This window comes from Diabrotica virgifera, chromosome 3, assembly GCF_917563875.1.
Source record: "Diabrotica virgifera virgifera chromosome 3, PGI_DIABVI_V3a".
NCBI classification, from domain to species: Eukaryota; Metazoa; Arthropoda; class Insecta; order Coleoptera; family Chrysomelidae; genus Diabrotica; species Diabrotica virgifera.
The window spans coordinates 151,301,641-151,320,318 of NC_065445.1; the positions used below are offsets into that span (position 1 = coordinate 151,301,641).

At 31.8% G+C, this 18,678-nt stretch overlaps 2 long non-coding RNA genes across 2 annotated transcripts; one reads left to right on the plus strand and one right to left on the minus strand.

Annotated features, from left to right (window-relative positions):
- The first annotated feature begins 54 nt into the window (after positions 1–54).
- On the plus strand, positions 55–1,686 carry LOC126882114 (uncharacterized). The gene is made up of 2 exons (XR_007697147.1): positions 55–632; positions 1,505–1,686. It is a non-coding gene; the product is annotated as an uncharacterized LOC126882114 (long non-coding RNA).
- A 12,981-nt stretch (positions 1,687–14,667) lies between these two features.
- Positions 14,668–17,299, minus strand: LOC126882115 (uncharacterized). Its single transcript, XR_007697148.1, has 4 exons — positions 17,041–17,299; positions 16,476–16,761; positions 15,102–16,063; positions 14,668–15,029 (listed from the first exon to the last, which is right to left on the minus strand). It is a non-coding gene; the product is annotated as an uncharacterized LOC126882115 (long non-coding RNA).
- Positions 17,300–18,678: the final 1,379 nt, after the last annotated feature.

The following is an 18,678-nucleotide window of genomic DNA, read 5'->3' on the forward strand; positions in this document are numbered from 1 at the left end:
TTTTTTTCAGTGAAATCTAGTAACTTTTATAAATTTGACCTGGCAACACTGTTTTAGATCATTTTAGTTGTTGTACAAAGATTAATTTAACATTTTCTCTGGAAGTATTAATTTAGAAAGATAATATGCCTCATTGGTGTTGTGTTTTGAAGTGTGAAATGCAAAGTAATCGTGATAAAGTTAGCTTTTACCACTTACCATCAGTGCTACATTCTAAGCACAAAACTGAACCAATTTAACTAAATAAGTTATAGTTATCATCTGAGAGACAACAACAATGGTAAAATGCAATAAAATATTAAGATTTTACTAGCAAAATGGAAATTCCCCTGTAATCATCTTATATCTGGTAAGTTACAACATTTGAACATTAACCATTTTTGAAGATGTTAACAGTCTAATCTTGTAGGAAAACCAGCCGACTTAACTGATAATAACAATCCAGATTGGGTTCCTTCAATAAATATGGGGTATATAAACACAATGAAATGAGTTCCCCAAAATCTAAAATGGGAATTAAGGTACCAAAGGAGAATTAAAAGAAAAGGGTACCTACAAGAAAAAATTGCTTTTTTATTCCTCTTGAAATGATTTATAAGACACTGGACTGTCTTATATTCTACAAATACTAGGTAGGTCTATGATTTTACACATTTTTCATTAATGATACATTACTGTTACTTTAGTAGATTTAGAAACAGTGGATAGTTAGTGGTAGATAGCAGTTATTTGGTATAAAAGCTAGTTTAGTAGAAGACAAGATTTTGCCAAATAGTCAAACATATATTACAATGGAAAAATTAACAAATACATTTTATGTCATTAACATTAACACAGGATTTTAAATATCAGCTTAAGAAATTAGCTTTATCTTGTGAAAGTATAGAAAATGATGATGCCAAAACTAAAAATTATACTGGTTTAGCAAATTACAATGTTTTTAAAATAGCTTTAAAGTATATTACACCATTTATCAAATACCATCAAAATACTGTTTTGTCACCAAGTGATCAAGTATTGCTTACTTTAGCTAAACTAAGCTTAAACTTAGATTATAAAGATTTGGGATATAGGTTTAGTATTTCACCCTACCTGGTATCAACTTATTTCAAAAATACTTTGTATATAATGTGTCTTAGGTTAAAAAAATTTGTGTTCTGGCCTGATAGAGATATTTTAAAGAAAACTATGCAAAATTCACTTAAAGAATCTTTTCATGGAAATACTACAGGTATAATTGACTTTGGACGAATGTTGGTATGAAACGAATTATTTATTGTTCTGAAGCTAGTTATTTGAGGCATTTTTTAATTAACTATTCTAATTGGGAAATAAGCCACAATTTAACTTAAAAAATAATTTTATTAATCTTTCGACTTCCAAATCAGACGTCATTGTCAAAATACAAAATATTATTATTTATGCATATTATTACCTGTAAATATTTCTTCTGATTGTTAATTGTAAAGGATAGAAAAATTACCATTTATTTTATTTTTTTTAGAATCAGCTGAGAGAAGTGGTCTACAAAAACCCAGGAAGGAAACGGAATATGTGGCTACGAAAGGCAAAAGAAAGGTTTACAAAGCAAATGTGACACATTTTTTTGAAATATTTAGGAATATCAGTAAATTGCATTAAAAAAATGTATGAAAAGATTTTGTTCAATAAAAATGTTTATATTTATCAAGGATGTATTAATTGGTATGGCCACATATCGTCAGTGATGTAATAATACATCCTATCTGTTTTTTCATGAGTTTCGTAAGAGAGACTAAAAACTTGTCTTAGGGTCACCTCCTGTTTTCATATATTTTTTGACTTGTTTTGTAGTAAATGAAACTATCTATGAACTACAAAACAAGTCAAAACTTACATATGAACACAGGAGGTGACCTTAAAACATGTTTTTCCATCTCTCCTACAAAACTCATGAAAAAACAGATAGGAGGTATTGTCACATCAGCAAGGATGTACAGTGATGAGTGCCCTAATAACCGGCAAAACAGCACAAAAGATGGGCAACATATTTAGTTGTGAGATAAAAAGAAATGAAACTAGTCGAGCTGGGAAATTTAGCGAAATTAACCTTTAAATTTTATTTTATATTGATTGTTTCCCACCTTTACACATATCAGAGGAGTATGTCAACTAAAACTGTCACTGTGACAGTGGTAGTTTCCAAACTCGTCTGATACGTCTGAAGGTGGTACACAATCAATACAATCTAAATGTATAAGTTAATATCGCTAAATTTCCCAGCTCGACTAGTTTCATTTCTTTTTATCTCACTACTTAATACGTTTTCCATCTTTTGTGCTATTTTGCAGGTTATTAGAGCGCTCATCACTGTATTTCTGGTATATCCAGGGAATGTCTACAAAATATATTTTGAATGTCCAAAGAACATTCGTGGACATTCATGGAATGTTCCAATAAGACATTCAGGTAATGTTTAAAATGCTGACACAGGATTTTCCTGGCATGTTCAGGGAACGTGTTTTCGGGGATATTCCAGGAATTTTTCAATGTCTGTGTACCTTCTATGGACATATATGGAATATTTTGGTGTTATTAGCACCGCACTCCACTTGCGATTTGTAATCAGGAAGATTGAACACATTGTTTCAAATACAAGTCAATCCATTTGTAACTAAATAATCATGGATTGACTTCTATTTGAAAGAATGTGTTCAATCTTCACGACTACAAATCGCAAGTGGAGTCCGGCGCTTAGAGCTACTTCCTCTTCGGTATTATGTATTATACTACAGAAATTAGGAACTTTCCTTCTAAATATATGTATGCATCTTGGCCATCAAACATTTTTTTAAGGGGTTACATAGGTCTTATGGGTAAAAAAAGTGACTTTTTAAAAAAATTATATCTCGAAAACTAAAATTTATTTTTATTTATAATTGGAACATGTAAAAGTATAGTACTTAAGGTAGTCTCAAAAAAAGTTTCAGCCAAAAATATTCATTTTTGTAGAGCTTAAGTTTTTTTGCGGTGGGCAGCATAACTAAGTCCAGTCTCATATGAAATCAAAAAGTTTCTTGTAGTTTATACCTCTGGCTAGTAAATGAACGAAGGAATTAAAAAAAATGAAATTTGAAGATTTTACAAAGTTTAAACACATTTTTGACCCCAATTGTTCTCATTTTTAAAGTAGTTTTTTTTGATAAAACAAAAATGACCTCATCTAATAAAAAAATCTTTGTTCATTCACTAACCAGAGGTATAAACTACAAGAAATTTCAAATGAAACTGGACTTGTTATGCTGCTCACCGCAAAAAAGGGCTGTTGTCGAAAAATTGCAGTCAACTCTACAAAAATGAATATATTTGGCTGAAATTTTTTTGAGTGTACTATACTTTTACATGTTCCAATTATAAATAAAAATAATTTTTAGTTTCCAAGATATAATTTTTTTAAAAAGTCACTTTTTTTACTCGCAAGACCTATGTAACCCCTTAATAACTGCCTTTCCATGCTGTAGCAAACTTAACAAATTGTTGATTTCAAATTGTAACAGTTAAGTTTTGCAAAGTATGCTGCCCTCTTGTATCTTCTGTGTTATCTTCATCATACAATTACTTCATCTAAAAACTTTCTGCGATATATTCATTTTGTTGCTAAAATTATTTCCTGATCCATGGGTTGAATAAGCGATGTATTTTTTGGCAAAAACATACATTTAAAGTTGCCATGTTTTGATCATAGAATATTTTCAGAGGGATGAGCAGGAGCGTTGTCTAAAATCAAAAAACATTTCACCTCTTCCGGCAGATTCTCAGTTTCTTCTCTTGAAATTTTTTCACTGCAGGTACAGTCGGAGAAATGAAAGAGTACCCATGAACGATCACATATTATTAACATAATTAATCTATCTCTATCGTTTGTTATTTATAGAAAAAGAACAGCAAATACAAAATATGTGATTGTACCTGTTTGACGTGACCGTTCATGGGTATTCTTTCATTTTTCCGACTGTACAAATTCTTTAAAAGGTCAATTTTTTAAGATATCTGGGGTGAACCACTATGATGAAATTATTTATTTTTATAGCTCCACAATTATATACAAATCCTACCTCAAAATATTTGTAAGAATTTAAACTCTTGAATGCCTTTATTTGTTGACCTGTGTAAAAACTTACTAAGCTCCAAATACAAAAAAAACTATGTCCATGTAAGTAACTATATTTGTCCATGTTGTCACCCTTGAAAAACTTTTTCTACTGTAGGTTAACTCATACCCCTTGAGGGAAAATGGATCTATATACCAAAAGCTTTTGAAAATATTTACTTATGTTTATTTATTCACTGCTTACAACTAAATACAGTCGTTAAAGTACTTCTACAGCTAGAAGCTACAGAAGTCAACAGCAAAATGTTCGGAAAATACAACTATAAAAAACTATTATACAACGATTAAACTATTATATAAAAACAATTATATAAACCACTATTTTATAACAACAATAACTATTTTATAAAAAAACTATTAAACGTAAAAAACTTAAGAAACTCAATGCGGTACAAATATAAATAATTTCAATGTTTGCCTTCCAGCTTTCAATTAGTGTCATAAACGTCAAAGTCTTGAAATGGCCTATTTTCAGCTAGATCGATTCAAAAATAACCGAGAAAAACTGTTTCAAATTTTTTTTGATAACACCTCCTCGCCGATAGCCTAAAAGAATTAAGTTTTCTGTTCGTTTGCCCCAAAATTTGTGACAGACAATTACATTTTTTGTTTAAGAATATAATTACTTGTAACTTACTAGTTACCAAGATGGCGGAAAGTGTGAGTACATGTTTAAAGTGCTCTGATAATTTTATTGTGAATTCAAAAGCAATAAAGTGCGACAAATGCGGGTTAAAGTATCACTTAATGTGCGTGTCAGTTAAAGATGCCTGGAGTAAAATTATTAACGAAAATCCTAATATTTTATGGGTTTGTGACGAATGCATTGACTGTACTATAACCTTAAAAACATTGGATATTAGTGAAGTGAATTTACTTAAAAAAGAGATAGAATGTCAACAACGGGAATATAGTTTAACTAAAAAGCTATTAGAAGATCTAGAATATACAGTAAATATACAAAAAGTATTAATAAAGATGCAAGAAGATAAATTAAAAGTCTCTGAAGAAGCAAAAAATGGAATCTCAATCTCCCATCTCTCTCTCCCAACACCATCAACTTCAACAGTAAAAAGTAACCTTCAACCTGTGCTTCAACCACGTCACACTGGAGAAGATAGCAACACAGCACCATTAAATCGAATTAACAAAAAACAATGCTGCAACCAGTAATACGTCTGCTAGTACAGCCGCCAATAAGGTTATGAGATGTTAGCACCTCATTGATCGAATTTCGTAAAAATAATTATACCATCCTTTTGTTTACGGTTTGTACAGCAATGATCACTAGGTTTCAGATTTTGATCACCTGTAGTTTATTTTTTATTAAGGGTTGAAAACTCAAGGACGAAAAAAAAGATGTTGGCACCTCATTGATCGAAATCTTTAAAACAAATGACTGTATTCGATAGGAAATAAAGCGCTGACCAATGATCACCTATATTGAACATTGTTCAGGCTTTTTTTGCACTGAAAATAATTATTAAAATTGCAATAACCTTAGCACGCACGCGCAGTCCATTAAAAATTTTATATCAACAGGAGCTCTGTTCTTTATTTGAAAAATTTTCAAGGACAGTCACTCTTCGATCCGAGCGAGTAAAATTATTCTGTCTAAATCTTGACCCGAGGCGTTAGCGGCGTGTAAATTGGGTTGCCTATATAAACATCGACGAAATTTGAGTTATTTAAAACGCTGAAAAGACTAGAAATACTGAATAAATATTATATTATATTATATTATATTATATTATATTATATTATACTATATTATATTATATTATATTATATTATATTATATAATTATATTATATTATAATAATTATAGTATCATTTTTTAAAAAGGAATTTCTTTTTTTAAGTAATGATAATATTATATAAAACTGGTGATTTTTTCCTTCGCCATGCGACGGGGGATACAATCAATTGCCCTGTACAGTCGCTGTACTCAATTTTTTCTGGCATCCTCTAATTTTATTTGACAACCTCCAACGTTTTCTGACTCGTACTTTTTTTATTTTATAACTATAAGAAAGACTGGATTGATTTCGCTAATTTTGATTTTGAAATATTTTTAGAAGTCGTGTTCTCACCATAGGTATAATAACACAATAGATTAGGCCAGGTCCGAAAAATAGCGTAACGCGGAGCAGTTCGGGTCGGTGGTCTATCTATCTCTCTTTACCGGCGCTTACCTTTCTCTCTCTATCATATGATGGCTGCCGCCTCTGTGTCACTCAAGGTTCATAGATAGTATGCAATAATCTATAGGGCTTTTCATTCACAGTCATTTGTTTCGAGCCTCTGTCACATTTTGTATAATCCGTGTATATTAATATTATACACGGATTATACGACATTTGACAGAAGCTCGAAACAAATGACAATCGATGAAAAGCCCTATTAACCTTGTGTGTCACTGTCGTTCCATTACTCCCACCTCTTGGTAGATACGCTCACACTCGCACGACAGACAAAGATAGCTAGACCACTGTACTTAACCCGCGAGTAGTCACGCCGTTAGATAGAATCTCACATTTTATCCTTTTTCGAGATAACTTGATGAAAAATTTTGAAATTTTGAAAAAATTTCGTAAGTGCCTCGAGGAAAGGTGTAGTAATACGTAGGATTTTTTTAAATTTTCTTTATGTATTTATTTTTTCTGCTTCTTCTTCTTCTTGTTCTTTTTGTGGAATTTATCTATGGGGACAGCCAATTAGCTTTAATCATTGTTAGAAATAATATTTCTAACATAACAAGTAAATAAAAATACTATAAAATAAAAATTTGTTGTAAATCCGTAATTAAATTCCAATTTTGAGATAGAATCTAACACGCGACTATTCCTTAGAATATAAAAGAACAGGAAGGAGTCTGTCATATATCAACAACACATTAAATTTCTAGCGGAACTGGCCATCTTGAACGTCTGTGGATGACTCATAAGTTTCTGTCAACGCGGTAGAAGGTGTTTGTGTATTGGATCAGCTGTGTGCATAGGCATACCATCTGGTAAAGTTCCTGTATATGCAATCAATTAACTGAAGTTATTAGTATAATAAAATGTTATTTAACTGACTTTTCAACAAAATATTATACTCGTATTAATACGTATTTTCTCTTGATCTATAGCTGTTTCTTTAACATCAAAGATGTAATAAAATCGTTAAGAATTTATTTTCTTCCCACTCTCAAAGGTACGTCACTGGAGATAGAAAGCAAATCTGACAGCTGATCGCCATTTGCAACCTCCTTCCTGGCTCGGAGTCATTTCGCATTGTACTCCTTCCTGGTTTATTTTATATTCTGGACTATTCACGTTACAGAAGTGAGCGCGACTACTCCCGGGTTAATATAGGGCTTTTCATCGATTGTCATTTGTTTCGAGCTTCTGTCATGTGTCACATAATATTAATATATCTGCGTCATACGTCTTTGGTTTGTATTATTGTATATACCAATAACGTATGTCGTAGATATATTAATATTATGTGACACATGACAGAAGCTCGAAACAAATGACTGTGAATGAAAAGCCCTATTGGCGTTACACCCAGAGATATGTCAAGAATAGATCTGGCTAGGGATATGCTAAATTATGCATCGGGGTGTAACGTCAATATCAAGTACGGTGGTCTCGATATCTTTGTCTGTCGTGCGAGTGTGATCGTATCTACCAAGAGGTGGGAGTAATGGAACGACAGTTACACAGAGGCGGCAGCCATCATATGCTAGAGAGAGAAAGCTAAGCGCCAGTAGATAGAGATAGATAGACCACCGACCCGAACTGCTCCGCGTTACGCTATTTTTCGGAGTTGGCCAAATCTATGTGTATAATATCTTTGGTTACCCCCCAATGCCACAGTATAGGAGGCCGATGCATTGAGTAGCATATCCCTAGCCAGATCTATTGTTGACATATCTCTGGTTCTCACTATCAAATAATAGGTTTGTTCGTAGTACGATCCAATCGATCAGCAACCGTTGCCAACCATCAGACGCATGCGCAGTTAACAGTTAGCGCTGCGCAGTTAACAGTTTGAGTTCGTAGACTACGAACGCGCTTGCGTCTGACGGTTGGCAACGGTTGCTGATCGTTTTACGAACAAACCTAATGAACCGTGATAGTGTGACGTCAAAAGGTCCAAAAAGTTTCCAAACAAAGCAAAGGTTTGACGTCTGTGAATTGTTTATACACGTGATTTGTGTAATCCATTTTAATTTTATTTTATTTTAACAATAATCTGCACATTTTTTCTAAAGACACAATCCGTGTTAGTCATATCAATCATATTGCTTTTAATTTTATAAATGTCCTTACACAAAATCAAGGATTTACACACTACATAGTACTTACTGCTCTTCAGGTTCTTAACCAGTCCTATATGGAAATATGGTGGGAAATATACTATGAGCATTGATTACAATCACGGGTAGGTACCCAACACATTACCATTTTGTAAAAATTAAACATCTTATAATAAGCAACATATTCCAATTATAAAAACCAAAACAAACACCACGTGTGAATTTTTGCTTTGTTTGGAAACTTTTCAGAGTAGCCAACATTGATTTGACGTCACGACTATCACGGTCCATTTGATCAAACTGGTTTGAGCAAACTGAAAGTTAGTGACGTCACATTCTGAGTGGATAATAATGAAAATGGATAATCATTGTGGATAATAAGGATAATAATGAAAAATTTTAATTTTTGATCAAACTAGTCTGATAGTGAGAACACAGATTTTAAAATTTCAACAAACTGCAATTGTGACGCCACTTTGACGTACTTCCGGAGTTTGCTCAAACTGTTTAATCAAATTATTTAATAGTGAGAACACGACTTAACGCTCGGTTTCATAATCAGATAAAGTGGACTTTAAATTTTAAGTTGGTACCTTTATCAATAGCTAAGGCCATGATACTATAAATAAAGGCTAAGGCTAAATAAGGCTAATAAATAAATGGCTAAGGCTACGCCGGGGCCGGCGTAGCTAAGCGGACCACCGGCTCGCGTGCCGGTGGTCCGGAGTTTAAATCCTACCGCGAGCAAGAACAACTAGACATTTTTAAAATTTTGATAGGCCCCAGATCGACTCAGCCTGAATAAAATGAGTACCTTGGGTAAAACCAGGGGTAATAATAGGCGGTTGAAGCGTGGCACGCTGTTGAAGGTGGTTGAAGGTGTTACCTTCCTTGTATACCGTAGGCCCTAGATACAGCAGACTACTCTGCTATACTCTGCTATACTCCCAAAGCCACGTGAACGGTATAAAACGGGAGACTAATCATATTACCTTTATCAATGCAATAATTCATATGGGTAAATGTCAACGTTAAAGTGAACTTTAATTGATGTGCACTTTAAAATTGACATTTACCCATAGGGCTTTTCATCGATTGGCGTTTGTTTCGAGCTTCTGTCAGGTGTTGTATAATCTGCGTACAATATTAATATACACAGATTATACAACATAAGACAGAAGCTCGAAACAAATGACTGTGAATGAAAAGCCCCATATGATAAGGTTACCAACTTAAAATTTAAAGTCCACTTTAACTGATTATGAAACCGCACGTAAGGAATAAGAAGATCTCTATACCTACTCTATACATTGAATCCCATCAGATATTAAATGCGTTATTAGTTGTATAGAAAGTGTCTAAATAATGAGCTCCTTGTTCAAGAATATCTCTATTTTTGACAATATCGAAAATTAATATACGGAAAATATGTTTATAAATAAAAATAAGTTTAAAATATTGTTTATTTATTAGGTATAATAACAAGTGTTTTTCAACATTTACTCTGCGATAAAGTTTAAAATTCAAAACCCTCCAGTGATTGACAGACGCCTAAAAAGACTTTGGCCAGAAGCAGAAGACCAAGCTGCTAGGTCAATTCCAGAGAGTCGTCAATGGACGACACCTGCCACAAGCCAAGAATTTATAAAATATTCAGTGATGAGCGCGCTAATAACGGGCCAAATAACGTAAAAGAGAGAAAAGATAACACGTTGTGAAATAAAAAGAGATGACACTAGTAAAGATGTAAAATTATCAATAGGAACCTATACTTAAATTTACATTACATACTAGGGAGTTTTTGTTGCTACGTAACGTACGCATCTCCGTATACGTAAAGCAACTAACGTGTCCTAGAGGATGAATGTTAAAATAGGTAGTTTTTGTAACTGCTTTAACGTAAAGTAAAGCCAATCGTAAAGTCATTTTTAAATTCCGTTGACATTTAAAAAAATAAAACAATGTTCACACAATATACAATTAATATACAAATGTAAAAAAAGATAATTGAATGATGAAATTGTATGGTTTTAATTGCTTCTATTTAAATATAAAATATTATTTTTCCTTAGGTTAAAATTTTTTTATTTTTGTTTATACCTACTTTTTAGTTGTAAATTATTGTATACCTACATCAGAATTCCAGTAGGTATAATGTAAATAGTGTGGTAATATTTATTTGAAAATTTTACTGAAACTAGGTCATTTGTTTATCTAGTTATTAATTGTGGTGATCACTGTATTTCTTAAATTAATACAAGATTTGTTTGTTTTGCTTTATTAATAGACAACTTAAAAACAATAAAATTTTAAATCTATTATGAAGTTCCAATTTCCAATTACAAACACAGAATAATTTTACTCAAATAGACTAAACCAATAACCAATATAACATTAAAATGTTTATAAACGGGTAGTACGCTGATGAAATGTTCATTTGGTAGGTAATCGGGCAAGATCCTCGTGTGCATTCGGTGACTTTCGGCTCGATAGGGATGCGTATGAACCTAACGTACCAGCCCGTAACCTTAGGTAATACGTATCGCGATACGGGAGTTCAACCATTAATGCGCAAGCGTATATGTCAAAAGGATGCGTTACGTTTACGTATTTGTGTGCACAAAAACTCCCTAATACCAATAGCCTTTGTAGCAATACCAATAACGTATGACGTAGATATATTAATATTATGTGACACATGACAGAAGCTCGAAACAAATGACTGTGAATGAAAAGCCCTATAGGGCTTATTTCACTTACGAAATTTTTTCAAAATTGAAAAATTTTTCATCAAGTTATCGCGAAAAAGGATATAATGTGAGATTCTATCTAACGGCGCGACTACTCGCGGGTTAAGTACAGTGGTCTAGCTATCTTTGTCTGTCGTGCGAGTGTGAGCGTATCTACCAAGAGGTGGGTTTAATGGAACGACAGTGACACAGAGGCGGCAGCTATCATATGCTAGAGAGAGAAAGCTAAGCGCCGGTAAAGAGAGATAAATAGACCACCGACCCGAACTGCTCCGCGTTACGCTATTTTTCGGACCTGGCCTAATCTATTGTGTTATTATATCTATGGTGAGAACACGACTTTTAAAAATATTTCAAAATCAAAATTAGCCAAATCAATCCAGTCTTTCTCATAGTTATAAAATAAAAAAAAGTACGAGTTAGAAAACGTTGGTTGTCAAATAAAATTAGAGGATGCCAGAAAAAAATTGAGTGCAGCGACTGTACAGGGCAATTGATTGTATCCCCCGTCGCATGGCGAAGGAAAAAATCACCAGTTTTATATAATAGTATCATTGCTTAAAAAAAGAAATTCCTTTTTAAAAAATGATAGTATAATTATTATAATATAATATAATATAATATAATATAATATAATATAATATAATATAATATAATATAATATAATATAATATAATATAATATAATATAATATAATATAATATAATATAATATAATATAATATAATATAATATAATATAATATAATATAATATAATATAATATAATATAATAATTATAATAATATTATTAGGTAGGTATAAAAAACTCTAAGAGAAAAAGTAACTTTTAGACCTGACAACAATGCATATAATAAGACATATGTTTTAAGATGCTCAGTTGCCAATAGTGTGATCTGACGTAGTCTCCTTGGATTATATTAGTCCTAATATCCACAACAAAGAAATATATTACAATTCTTATTATCAAGAATAATCTTTACATTCTCTAGATAGCAAGAAAGTTTAACTATAACCGCTTCGTGTGATTATAATGTAAAAACCAATTCTGAGTTTTCTAGGTCAGAACTTATAATTTATTACTTATTCAAAATCGCGCAACACTGTAAGAAAAAGGTTCGTTCGAAGAGTAAAAAGCTTGCAAGAATTTTGATGAGATCGAAGAGTGACTGTCCTTGAAAATTTTTCAAATAATTAATACAAAATTATCTGCTAATGACTAAACCCTGGAAATGTGTGTCTTTTCGTGAGCACTTTGTTAACTTTCAGATGGTATAAATATATTTCAGAAATACTAGCCGTAACATAGAATTTAACAAAACTCGGGAAGGCACTGATTTCACAGTAGGTTTAAAAATTTTACCGCGCTAAGGGCTCTTGTTAGATATAAAATTTTTAATGGACTGCGCGTGCGTGCTAAGGTTATTGCAACTTTAATAATTATTTTCAGTGCAAAAAAAAGCCTGAACAATGTTCAATATAGGTGATCATTGGTCAGCGCTTTATTTCCTGTCGAAAACAGTCATTTATTTTAAAGATTTCGATCAATGAGGTGCCAACATCTTTTTTTTCGTCCTTGAATTTTCAACCCTCAATAAAAAATAAACTACAGGTGATCAAAATCTGAAACCTAGTGATCATTGCTGTACAAACCGTGAACAAAAGGATGGTATAATTATTTTTACGAAATTCGATCATCTCATAACCCACCAATAGGGCTTTTCATTCACAGTCATTTGTTTCGAGCTTCTGTCATGTGTCACTAAATATTAATATATCTACGTCATACGTTATTGATATATCCAATGATACAAACCAAAGACGTACGACGTAGATATATTAATATTATGTGACACATGACAGAAGCTCGAAACAAATGACAATCGATGAAAAGCCCTATAACCATAGAGGTATATATTAACATAGAGGTAGGGATAGATGTTACAACCCATTCCGCGATGTTGCCAAATTTTTAATCAGGATCGGAATCCTAAACGCGGCAGATTTAAAAACATGTCATTACACATTCTAAAAATTATTCAATATTTTGTCTATAATGTCCATATTTATTGAATAATCCATTGAATTACTACATCCTAACACTTGCCTTTTTTAATATCTTCTTCCTAAAAGTGAATCAAATGTATTTTTTCTAACTCGATAATTAATTACATAAAAAATAGAGGTGGTATAAGTACACATACAGAGAGGATCTAAATTATCGAATAAATTCATTTTCTCTAAAATGGACAATTTTAGAGAAAAATCCCGAAATAGGTCGATTTTTATTTTCAAATTACAATGGGTTCGTTCCAAGACGACACATTTGTGGGAGAGATTAAATGTCCAGCAAACGACGGCACTGTTGCCAGATTTACCTTTTTCCTTTTAGCGGGAATTTTAAAATTAGTCTAATGCCACTTTGGTTTTAAAAGTGAGTTCTGTCTCTGGTTCTGTATTCTTAAATTTATAACCTTACTTTTACAAGTAATTAGGATTATTTTATTTACATGTAAATATTGAAACAAGTATTGTACTGTGTCATAATTTAAAACACCTGTTGCAGTATTTTGAAAAAAAAATGAAGCTCAAAAGAAATATACTTATACAGTACAAATTATTTTTTAATGGGAATGGAAATTTACGATTTCAAAGGTGAAAATGTGTTGGGATAGTATAGATGGACACTTTTTTATTTTAGTATTAAGTGGTTACATAATTATTCAGAATATTAATAAAATTACTAGTAATTTGAATTAGTTTTAATATGTATTATAATAGTATTAATTCTCATCATGTATCTGGCTAAATAGCTAAGCACTAAAGCCGCAAAATAAAAAAAATTGAAAAAAACATTCTTAGCGAGGGCTTAATAAATTCTATTTTCTTATTGCAGTCATTTTGTGACGGCTTAAGAAGTTACATAAATGATGTCTTTAGGCTGTGCAATTTTAACTGTAGAAAGACATCTTTATGACTTGTATTTACATGATATAGGGCTTTTCACTCAGTCATTTGTTTCGAGCTTCTGTCATGTGTTGTCTAATATTAATATACTATGTCATATGTTATTGATATTGCCAATGATACAAACCAAAGACGTATGACGTAGATATATTAATATTATGTGACACTTGACCGAAGCTCGAAACAAATGACAATCGATGAAAAGCCCTATTCAATAGGGCATTTCATTCACAGTCATTTGTTTCGAGCTTCTGTCATGTGTCACATAATATTAATATATCTACGTCGTACGTTATTGGTATATACCAATGATACAAACCAAAGACGTATGACGTAGATACATTAATATTATGTGACTCATGACAGAAGCTCGAAACAAATGACAATCGATGAAAAGCCCTACTGGCGTCTGCATATCAGGATCCGGTAATACTATATTATTTATCTATGATCAGGATATTGCTGGGTGTACACAAGTAAACAACACTTTTTTAATTAAAAGGTTTATTTCATTAAATCAAAACTTAATTGATACAATTTAAATAAGATATTTTTTCTATTTAAGGCAATATAATATAAGATATATATTTTAGTATAACTCTCCTACATTAACAAGCTTTAACACATTCAGTGGCCATGACGTATGGGTAGCATCACGAAGGTTTTACGGAAGGTACTGATAACACATAAGTTATGTGAGTAGTACTGTATGTATAAATAAATGATTTAAGTATGTGGTACCAGCCAAGTGGAGCTTGTTCGAGATGGGCACCAAACATGTTAATCTGGTCATGCACAGAGACTTATACTATAATATGTTATATCTCATATTGCTCACTATTGTAATGAGTGAGCCTGCATACACGAACTATAATATATTATTATGGTTCTGTGTATGCAGGCTCACTCATTACTACTGTAGTGAACAATATGAGATTTAATATTATCAGATATACCTATTATATATTATGGTATAGCTCTCCATGAGTGCCAAGTTTTAAAATTAACTGATAACAACTAATGGATACCCTTTTATCCAAAATTTTATGAAAATTTTGAATGGTCATATTGGTATTAATTCCACAACCCCTTCCTATAACAATAGGCCCATTGTTGGATGTTATTGCAGTAGTTCTACTGGAAATACTTACTAAAATTGTATGTATCTGCATCACTTAGAAGTCTACCCAAAAAGCTATTAATACTTTCTAAACCATCATTAATACATCTTGTATACATAATAGGATTTTTTTCAGAATCAGATATTTTATTAAGATTTACTTACCATGACCTATCTATGTGCTAGGCACTTAACAGTCTATTAGGAGCAATACCCATTACATTTGACGAGGCATTGTAAAAGGTGTCGCTTATGCCTGATATGAAAACATTTGACTATACATATAATACCAACACAGACATTTATTTAAAAAAATTGGTAAATTAAAGTAGGTATCTTTTCTATTTGAAAATAAGAAAGCAGTACAAAATCCATTCCCAAATTCATCTTTTACTAATACTGTCATAAGTTCAAAGTCATAGGAATTGAGCCCATGAGTTCCATCGATTGTGATAAAGGATTTACCAAACTTAATTAACATTTCCTTTTGGCACAGTATTAAGGAAAATAAGACAAAAATCATAAATGTTAAATTCAGAATGAATATCCATTAGTATGCCCTGTTGTTTGTAAAATAATATTGGACATGAGTCTGTAAGCATTCAACCCAAAAATAAACACTGGTTGCATCATCATTGTACATATACCCATCTTTCAAATCAATGCCATAAGAAAGTTTAATGTTTGTGATATCTTTTCTTGTAAGTAAATTAATTCTTTTTAATTCGCCTCCTATGCTATTATGCTATCCTGAACAGTCTGAAGTTTACTAAAAAAGTAAAATATAGGTATAGGAGAATCAAACACACTAGTTTGAAATTGTAAACTGTAGTAAATATTCATGAGTAATATTTAAAAAGTGGTTTAGTGGTAACATTCTTGTTTTAAATTATATTGTGTATATCGACGGCGGAAAGGCAGGACCTCATAACTGAAAAATTTGTATAAAATGAGTTACTTCGGTTTTCACTTTAGAATAAGTGTATCAGCACCTATTAAACAGCTTTTAGAGCTGGGAAAGCCTTTTGGAAGCCTTCCGGAAACTTTCCCAGCTGTAATCGCTGTTTAATAGCTACCGATACACTTATTCTAAAGCGAAAACTGAAGTAACTTATGTTATAAAATTTTTTCAGTTACGAAGTCCTACCTTTCCGCCGTCGATATGCAAATATTTTACTTACATTTTTGAAGAAAGTCTCAAAATAAACTTTGAAGAGATATTTATCTGATTTTGGTATTTATGTAAGTGCTCTATATCATCCTCATGCCCGTAAATAGTTTCAATATTTTTAGATACTATTATTCGACTAGTACACCAAATAAACATTTTGCAGGATCCTTGGGATTTTAAAGCTCTTTCTCTATCTTGTTTTGTAAAATCATTTTTTGAGGATCACATACATATACATTCATAATAAGATGTTTCATGTTCTTGTTCTCTTCCTGTGCCATCCATACAGTACAAATCTAAAAAAAAAACAACATAACAGGTGATTACATTGGCAGTTATACTACTTACAGCTTGCAATCAATCAGAAACAAGTCTGGCTAATTGGCTCTGCCAAAGCCATTTTCCAAAAAAAAAAAAAAAATACTTACAGCTTACTTTGTATCTAATCTATTATCTAGTATTACTCTATTAGTATCTACCTACATAAAACTATCTTTGAAATCTAAATTTTTGATATCAACATCAACCTTAATACTTAAAAAATAAATAATAATGTGGAAGTTACATGTACCTACCTCAAAGTTTTTGAATTGCAATTTTATCAACTGGAAAAGACTGCAACATAATGAGTTTGAAATTATGACACAGCACAATATTTATTGTTTCAATTTACATGTAAATAAAATAATAATAATCCTAATCACTTGTAAAAGTAAGGTTAAGATTTTTGACTTGAGAAAACAGAACTGTCAAATTTAAAACCAAACTGGTATAAAATTTTAAAATTCCCGCTAAAAGGAATCTGGCAACATTGCCGTCGTTTGCTGGACATTTAATCTCTCCCCACATTTGTACGATCCCTTGAACCGCCACGAAATCGATTGGACTGTTTTAATGCGCAGAATCGCCCTTGAACGGTTTTCTTTCGATCTCGATCCGATTACCGGTACATAACCCTCTTGGAACGAATTCGTGTACCATTTCAAGTTCGAGTTGCGCCTGAGCCATTTTCAGTGCGAGTACCACTGTACCACTATAATAGTAGTTTGCTAGATGGTTAGAAATTAATATTTCTAATGTCCACTTTACATCAACAATAAATTGAATAAGAAATTGACAAAGTTATTCAATACCAAATTTGACGAGTACAAAATGTATGGTTTGTAAAAGAAAGTGAAATAATTTGATGAAATAGAACAATTGGATATGTTTTATTTTGTAAATTTTCTTTTTATTCACGGCAAAATTGGATGTAGAATTGTGTTTTGTATAAGCCAAATTTGACCTTAAATAACTTTGTCAATTTCTTGTTCAATTTATTGTTGATGTAAAGTGGACTTAACATGTTCATTAAACATCACTTCAGCTTCAAAACCTTCCCCAGAATCGATATCTGACATTAAATCGTTGTCTTCTATGAAAAAAGAAAATAATAAATTATCCATTTTTATAAGATTAATTTGAAAAAAAAAAAAGAATTAATAATTATTTAAACGGAAATCAAGATTCACAGGTACTAATAGCGTAAATTGTGGATTATTCTATTATTGAATCATCAGCTGATCTCATAGCAGTGACCAGTAAAAATGAAAACAATCCTAACTGCGCAAGTCAGTACAAATAGTTTCTGCTTGAAGGCATGTATCAAAAGGGCCGTTCAGTTACCGATTTCGAAGCGGTACATGGATCGCTTGGAACAACACGGTGTACGATACCAATCATCGTTCATGTTCGCTTGGAACGCATTTTTTATAATGCGCATGACGAGGGCAGTACGAAGGACGGTTTTCATGTCACTTGGAACGCGCCTAATTTTTTGCCATATATTTCATACTAGTGACGTCATCCATCTGAGCGTGGTGACGTAATCGATGATTTTTTTAAATGGGAATAGGGGTCGTGTGGCACCTCATTTGAAAGGGTGTTTAATTCTCTATACAGTAATATAAACATGAATATCATTATTTATACAGGGTGGCCAAAATAATAATTTTTGAATTAAATTAATTGACAAAAAAGAAGAATGTATGCAATTTATTTAACTCAAAATACATTCTATCGCCGTCAGAAAATAGAAAAAAATGTTTATTTGGGAAATAAACATTGCTTTTCGCTTACATTAAATGTTTAAACTGCCAAGAGGTATGTGGGATGAGGCTGTTTGTGATTTAATTTAAGCGAAAAGAAATGTTTATTTGTGAAATAAATATTTT